Source organism: Alexandromys fortis, unplaced genomic scaffold (assembly GCF_014885135.2).
Source record: "Alexandromys fortis isolate MF-2015 unplaced genomic scaffold, M_Fortis_MF-2015_v1.1 scaffold_90, whole genome shotgun sequence".
Lineage (NCBI taxonomy): Eukaryota > Metazoa > Chordata > Mammalia > Rodentia > Cricetidae > Alexandromys > Alexandromys fortis.
The window spans coordinates 2555842-2564283 of record NW_026067985.1 but is presented as its reverse complement, the minus strand read 5'-3'; positions in this window follow the sequence as shown (position 1 = coordinate 2564283).

Below are 8442 nucleotides of genomic sequence, written 5' to 3'. Positions count from 1 at the left end.
GGACCTTTGGAAGAGCAGGCAATGCTCTTAACCACTGGGCCATCTCTCCAGCCCCCAACCTATTTCTTTGACACATCTTTCTGTCACTTTCCATTTACGTTGAAAGGTGAGCAAGCAGGGCCCCAGAAGGCAAAGTGCTGGGGCCTAGTGTGAGGGGTTTAAGTTTGGGGACGCACCTCTGTGAATAGGTTAATGAACGTGCTGGAGGTTGCGCGTTCATTCTTGCTTCTTCCCATTTTGCCTTCACCAGACCCATCTGCCTACTCCGTGGTTAGAATCTCTCTCCACAGGCAGGGCACTCGGCCTTGAACAGGAACCCTTCCCAGTGGAGAGCAGGCAGTCACATTCGCTGTGTCTAAAGCCGTGGTTCTCAATCTGAGAATGAACCTTTCGTAGGGGTCACCTAAGACCTTCCTGCTTATCCAATATTTACATTGCAAAGATAACAGTAGCAAAGTTACAGTTATGAAGTAGCAATGACAAGAACGTTATCGTTGGGCTCACCACAGTATGAGGAACTGTATCTAAGGGTCACAAAGTTAGGAGGGTTGAGAACCACTGGTCTAAATTCTGTCAGCCCATCTGCTAGTCATAAGACAGACAGAAAAGAGCTCAGGGTTAGAGATTGCCTAGCAAAGGTAATATTCTGGGTTTGATCTCCAGTGTGGGAAGAGAGGTGAGGGAGGGAACATAGGACTCTGGCCCTCCCCAGATTTTTGGGACAGCAGGGATCTAGATATTCAACATGCATAGTCACCCAAAGAGTGGCATGAGCTGAATTTAGGAAATTCTAGGTAGGAAAAATCCAGCCCATGGGAACATCTTGAAACAGGGAAGAATCCTGGTGGTTCTAGAATTTTCTATGTCAAAGAACCCCACTGATGTGTTGCAGCTCAGCTTAAAATAGCTAAGGAGACAGGAAAGGCACAAAGGAAAGACAGCCACTGCTGAGGCAGGGCAGAGTCGGTGGCCAAAGTCTGTGCCTGGCCCGCTCCAGTGCCTGGCTCTGGAAAGGACTGGGGCTGCCTAGAAGAAAGACAATCCTTGTGGAAGGTGATGGGGGTGGCAAGTTCCACCAGGCAGGAGGAGAGGCTCTGGGCAGAGTGGTGGTGGTGGTGGGGCAGAATTTCTAAAACAGGATCTGTGGGCCATGGGGTGAGGTTTATTATGGGTCATGGCACTGTGCAGGCACTTGAGGCCATCTGAGTCCTGCAAAGCCAGCATCTCTGGGCAGTTATGTGGAGCCTGCCACGTGGTCAGGAGCCTGCAGGGCTGTTTCAGGCCAAGGGAGGACTTTTTGAACCGGCTCTTCAACACCAGCAGAGGGCACCTCTGACGTCAGTTCTTCCTTTGGGCAAGAACCAAGTGGCACGATGGAAGGGCCGAGGTGCCTCCACCACCCTCTGCTGCCCTGGGGATACTTCCACACTACTGAAAGGATCTGACCATCTGGTCCCCAGGCAGTGGTTGGGGTCTCAGATGGCCTAAGGCTTCCTCCCCGTCCTGAAGTCAGTAGCTCACTGGCAGCACAGGGACTCCCCCTCCTCTACTGTGCCATCTTTCACGAATGGCGCATAGTGGGCAAACCTGGGAGACGGGATGGATCTTTCTGTGATCTTCCAGGCTCCTCCTATCCTGGGATTTGAGCTGTCCTTGCAGAGCAAGGAATCATATTGACAGTTACCTATCTGATTCCTTAAGCGTCTGCATCCTTCAGGGCTCCTGGGCTGATATGGGAAAGAGGAGCCTCCTGCCCAGCCACTCTAGCCTGGAGCCACACACAGGCTGGCCTCTGTCTTCCAGGCGTGGCACAGGTTTTCAGTCCCTCCATTTTACCAAAGACCAACGGAGACAGAACAGGGGAGGAGAATTGATCTGAAGTCTTCTGCTGTCCTTGACGAAGCAAAAACCCACAGTCCCGGTTGCGAGCTACATGGCAACAGAGAAATGAGCCAGCCATGAAGACGGCTAATCCGAGAAGAAAGCCACGGCCCGGCTCAGCTCTCACACTCTTAACTGCAAACATGAAGCAGAAAGAGAAAACCGGGAGGAGAGGGAGCTCTATACTCTTGTATATTATATTCCAGGGACACACTTCCTCCAGCAAGGCTGTACCCCTTCCACCTCTGTGACTAGCACCAGAAGCAGGGGGGCAAAGTATTCAAATGCCTGAGACTCTAAGCAAGACAGTTTCCAGTCAAACCATTGGAAACTGTTCCCCCACCCCTCACTTCAACTGATACTATGCTTTTAGGTGAATTCTCCAACTTTAACAAGTGGGCTGACAAGATGGCCAGGTGAATAAAGACAACCAGGTAGGCGGAAAGGAGAATTGACTTCGCAAAGTTTCCTTCTGATCTCTGCACGCTGGCCTTGGAATACAAGCCCCCAGCCCCACCATGGTGCACACACATAGTATAATAAATGTGAAAACTTGCTGTGCTTAGTCTGACTATTTGTATTTCTACTTATATCTTATAATCACTTTGTCAATCTCATAAAAAAGAAAAGAAGAACCCCAAACACTGGAATGCTGGTTGGGGCCAAGTCGAATCTCTTAATCTATTTGGGAGAATCAACAGGATGGCGACTCAGTCTTCCATCCATGAAGACGGCATGGCAGGTTCCTCCCCTGGTTGTTTTGAGATTTCACCGCATAGGCTTCAAATGCTTTCTTCATTCTCACAGATGTTCGGGGTCACCGCAGGTGGAATCGGGCTGGTTGTTCCCGTTTCCCGCTGCCCGTCCTCTTTCCTCCTTCCTTCTTTTTCTGTTTTGATGACGTGACTTCTGCCTTCCTGGTCCTTCGTGCCACCCACATTCAGATTCTGAACAGACCCTGCATGCTGATGTAGCCGAGGCCTGACACAGAGGTCATCCTATGACATCATATACGATCATCAAATGACCATCTCTCTTGTCAAACCCCTCCTTCTCTCCCACAGTCTGAAGACTGTATGAGGCGAGGTGGTGACGTGACAGCCTCTTGTCCTGTTTTCTGGTCACGAGTTCCTGAACGGAGATGTCTTGTGTAATCCCTCTCTGGCTGGAGTTGTCCCCTGGACTACAGCACAGACTATCACGTATGGAGCAGCCACAGACACGGCACACATTGCCACGGAGGTCAAATGTTAGCAGTGTCCTGCTGACAGGGTAGGGATGGATCCTCGTTTCCTCCCGCATCCTAGAGTGTTTAAGTGTTTCCATCAGTTTCTTTCTTCTCTATTCCCAGTGGATTGAAAGTGGTACCTAAGACATGTTAGGCAAACACTTTCCGCTGAATTATTAACCAAGTCCTTTTTGGTTTTTATTTCCAGATGGGCTCTCCAGAGTCTCACTTACGCTGGCCTTGAACTCACTCTGTAGCTCCACCTGACTTTGAACTTGTGACCTTCCTACCTCAATCTCCCCTGTAGCTGCAATGACAGACTTGTTCCTCGCTACTCAGCTCCTCTTATGACAGTTTAGATCGTGCCCCAAATACAAAAGTAGCACTAAAAGGAAATACAGAATTGTATTTATTTTATGAGTGTGTATTGCCTGCATATATGTTTGTGCACTACTTGGGTGCAGTGCGTGCAGAGGCCAGCAGGGGGCATTGGATGATTTCCCCTGGAGCTTTAGTTACAGGTGGTTGTGAGCTTCCATATGAGCACTAGAAACTGAGCATAGGTCCTTTGCAAGAACAGCCAGTATTCTTAACCACTGAGCCACATCTCCAGCTACACAGCTGGATGTTCTGCCTCAGCACCATCGGGACTTCAGACTGTGCTACGCTTTGTGTTGAAGGATGTCCTGAGAACTCCAGTCTATAAGGTGTATGTCTCCATACATACTGTCAAGCATCCCCTGCTCCCATGCATCCTGCACCCCCCAGTTCCCAGAGATGACTAGAATAATCACAAAGGGTAGGAAATCTTAATTTAAAGGCTACAAAATATATAGCTCATATAGCCCAGGCTAGCTTCAAAAGTGTAGCCTAGGACGACCTCGGACTCTGGGACCTCTGGTCTCCACCTCTGACGAGCTGGGATAGCAGGCATGTGCCACCATGCCCCGCTTTGTAATACTTCCCTCGTGGTGTGCTGGGGTTGCTCTCATTGCTGGCACCGTGACTGGAAGCCAGGCTTGACTTGCCCCAGCTCCTGCCTCTGCACACCTGGGGCCCATGGTGGCCTCCTTTACATGGAGGAAAAAGTCATCTCTCTGCTTTAGATCAGGACAAGGCGTTTGGGAACAAGGCTGGCGCTCTGACATGCCAGGAGCACTGTGCCCTTCGTGTTCTAGAAGTCTCTGAAGACCTGACTTGTTCCACCCAGTTCCTTGAACTGGAAAAGGTATGTGGTTCCAGAAGAGAGATTGAAATGCAAAGGCCAGCACCATCTAGAAGAAATTTTTAAAAACCAGCATGTGGGTTTTCAAAGGGAAGGGAAGATTGTGGAAGGACCTTCAAAAGCTCTCTGCCTGCCCAGCACCAAGTGTGCTTCTGGCAGGGGCTTCCTAGTGATGAATCTGCAGTCAGCTGGAAGTGTGCATGGAAGGCTCTGAGTCACAGGCTGATGGTATAATGGCCCTCCTCAGAGTAGACAAAGCTCCCTGTCTGGAGCCAACCTTGTCCCTGCCTACCGTTAGCTTGACGTTTAAAGTTTTAGTGTGGCGGCAGCAGGGAACCCTGGACCCTGGACCCTGCTCTGGGGCCTGGGGTTTGCTCTATGATACAAACTGCTCAGGTTGTAGGAGAGATATTCACCACACCAGGAAGCTGTACTTGTAGTGTGACTTTAAAGCTTCAGGTCTGCAATTCCTGTGCTGGGAAGAGGAGAGAGGCAAACCCCTGGGGCTCAGTAGCTAGCCAGCCTAGCCTGCTAGTAAGTTTCCAGCCAGGGAGAGACCCTGTCTCAAGAAAACAATGTGGACATCAGAAGTTGTCCTCTGGCATCCACTTACATGCATACATGCACTTACATGCACGCCAATGCACACACACGCACATGCATGCACACACACACACACACATATATATATACACATATGAACAATTCAGGGCAAATAAAGATGACACAAATATAGCAGTTTAAAATATTTGAGCGAGTGCCTTTTAGCATGTTCCGTGTAGTACCAGCAATGCCTCTATTTCATTCAGAACATACACAAACTTATGCCTCGCTTCGTCATCCGGGTTACCCTCTCCGTGGACCCTTGACAACCCCTCATCTGTGTCCTTGGCCTGTGGTTTGCCTGTCCTAGAGTCACGGTCCATGTAGGCTGTAACTGGCCGCTGTCACTCAGCGTCGCCTTCCAGGCGTCTTTATGCCATAGCACGCCATTCCATTTCATGGGGAGATAATATTCCAGCCCGTGACCTGATGACATTTTATTAGTCCATTGGCTCGTTGGTGGACAAGGGTGTTGTTTCTACCTCTTGACTTCTGGGAATATTCATGTGTCTCAAGGTTGGGGAGAGTCTGTGTTCTCAGCATATCACACCAATGATTTGCATGACAGTCTTTGAGAGGCCCCCACGTTTTTCTCCCTTCTACCTGGCATGTGCGTGCATGTGTGTGTGTGTGTGTGTGGTGTGCCTGCGCACATGCACGGGGAGGCCAGAGGTTGTCATCAGGTGTCTTTGTCAATGGCTCTCCACCTTAGGTAACCCTCCCACCCCGAAGGCCTTGACTTGCTCACATTTTGTGCTATTTAGGGAGACTTCACAGCTTCCTAGAACCTACTATGAAACATTATTTATTTATCATTACAGGTATATAGGCATGTCCTATGTGTGTGATTGCAGGTTTATGTGTGCCATAACACACATGTGGAGGAAGAGGATAATTTTGTGCTTCTCTCCTAACTTTCCATGGGTTCTAGGTAGAACTGGGTCATCAGCCCTGCACAGCAAGTGGTCTGCGCTATGTTTTTCAAAAACCATCGAAAAAAGTCCCAGGCTGCTCTTAAACATATGATTCTCCTGCTTCCACTTTGCGGGTTCTGGGTCTTCCGTGCCCAGCTTGGACGCACCTTTGGAGGGCCAACTTCTCAGCCTGCCTCATAGGGGCCCGGGCTTCTACCTTTCCACTTCGGTGCCACGCTGATGAGGCAGCTGCCACCTTTGCTGATAGATGGGAACTTGAGGTCCCTGGAATTTTACTAACTTGCTGGTATTCCTCCTATAGCTGGTACCTGCACCTGGTATCATGACCCCCACAGGAAAGAACAGGGCAAGCTAGGTCACTTATGCAACACCGAGGAATCCTTTTTGCTTCTCAGGTACTTCAGCGTTTTTATCTGCAAAATGAGAAGCAAACCTCCCCTGGCCCTGTCGGCTGAAATGGGATCATTTCCGCACAAGTTCTTGGGGTGTAGTATGTATTGTGCAGCAGCATGGGGCTATTTTTACCTAAAGTCGGCTCACTAGGACGTCTGTACATCAGTCATGACATGGCTGAGCACTGTGAGTGAGATGCCAAATACTTCTAAAAATCCTTAGGGGCTCAGAGCAAGTGTTTACCAGAGAGACAAAGGAGGTTCTGATGTGGGCGTGTTTTAAAACAGACCCTGGCTGAGGAGTTATACCTGGGATCCAGGTCCAAAGGAAGACAGCGGGAGAGGAGGAACGATTTCAGAAGAAAAGGGAGTGAGAAGGGCAGTCTATTCCTCATGCTGCTTGGTTCTTTGTGAGCTACTGAGCAGTGTGTGTGTGTGTGTGTGTGTGTGTGTGTGTGTGTGTGTGTGTACACGTGCGCTCACAATTGCACCCTTCACTGATTTTGTCTGCTAATTCCCTGCACTTTCTTTCACTTCTGTAATAGACAAAGGGTGATATGGAGCATATACATAGATAAGCAGTAAAATGACTCCAAGAAAAGAAAATCAACATCTTCATCAAAATTGATTTTTAACTGGACAGGTCTCGACTCTGCGTATGTCCTGTATTAAACATCTAGATCAGGTGTGGAAAAAAGGCTCACTCTGAGTGGAGCTCTCTATGCTGTGCCATGGCAGACATCACTAATCAATCACCGTGACCCTGCACTCCAGACAGCCAGTACAGTCAATGAACTCATCTATTGCCTCTGTGCTTGCTGATAAGCCTAAAACATAAGTTCCCCTGCATTAATTAATTTACTTAATTCTAAAGTCTTTGCCCCTGGTGTTTGTACCCGAGCAGAAGCAGCTCATTAGCCATCTTAACAATGTCTGGTTCACTGGCAACGTGGCAATGCCAGCCGCCAGCCACACACTTTGCAGCAAGTTCTCTGCCCCGAGTTCTTACAGAAGATCATTTTTGAGGAAACTGATGCCCTTCGAATAAGAAGCTGAGGAAATTCCTTCCAGGGTGCTCGTTCCTTCAGTTTATTATGGTGCTTGTTACTGTTTAGTTTTAGGAGGACTGGGGACACTGAAGTTGTGAGTAGCCTCATGAACAGTCAAGGGAGCCAGAACACAACAATTGTGTGTGTGTGCATGTGCGCACACATACACACACGTGTAAAAGACTTGATGTTCATGTAGGAAACCCCTCCTCAATCACATTTCCACCTTATTCCACCCCTGGGTCTCAATCAAACCCAGAGCTCACTGATGCCACTGGTCTGGCCAACCAGTTTGCTCAGAGAATTGCCTCCAGCCCCCAAGTCTTCCAGCACAGGTGAATCACCACATGGAACTGGAACCCTGGGCCTCTTGCTTGTGTACCGGCTGCTTTGAACCCACTGGGCCATCACCCAGACCCCGAGTTTACATTTTAAATATTGAAGTGTTGCTCAGCCAGATGTGATGGTATACATGTGTGAGCCTCAGCTGGTCAAGGCAGGCACACCTTGAGTTAGGGGCCAGAAGCAACAAGACCCGGGGATGGAGCTCAGCGGTAAGATACCTGCCAAGCCCATGAGACCTGGGTTTGGTTCATAGCAACACACACAGACACGGAATCCAGGAGGGTCTGGCTTGGGAGCCTCTTCGCTCCCCAGTGTGTCCCCCTGCCTTTGCCTGGCTTGATCTGTTTTAGCTTCTGCTGCGGATGAGCAAACCAAAAGTCAGATGCACGCAGACTTTCCTAGCCCAGCTGCGGCTGTCCTCTAAGGCAGTGAGTGTCTCCTTCCCAGCAGCCAGCACGGATGCCTCACTTCGGCTGACGGAGGTGTGCGCTCCTGTGACCTCAGCTCCTCCCATCTCGCCTCTATTATCTTTAAAGTAAATAATGACCCCCCCAAATTACGTTTATTTCTCACTTGTTTTCAAATTTGTTGTTGTTATTTAAGACAGGCTGTAGCCCGCGTAGCCCAGGCTGGCCGAGACTTCACGGTGTAGCGGAGGATGACCTAGGACTTTTGATTCTCCTGCATCGGGCAAGCTGTGGCTTACAGGCATGCTCTGTTGTGTTCCACTGTCTGCGGTGCTGGGGATTGAACCCAGGGCTTTTCATCTGTCTGCGTCATCATG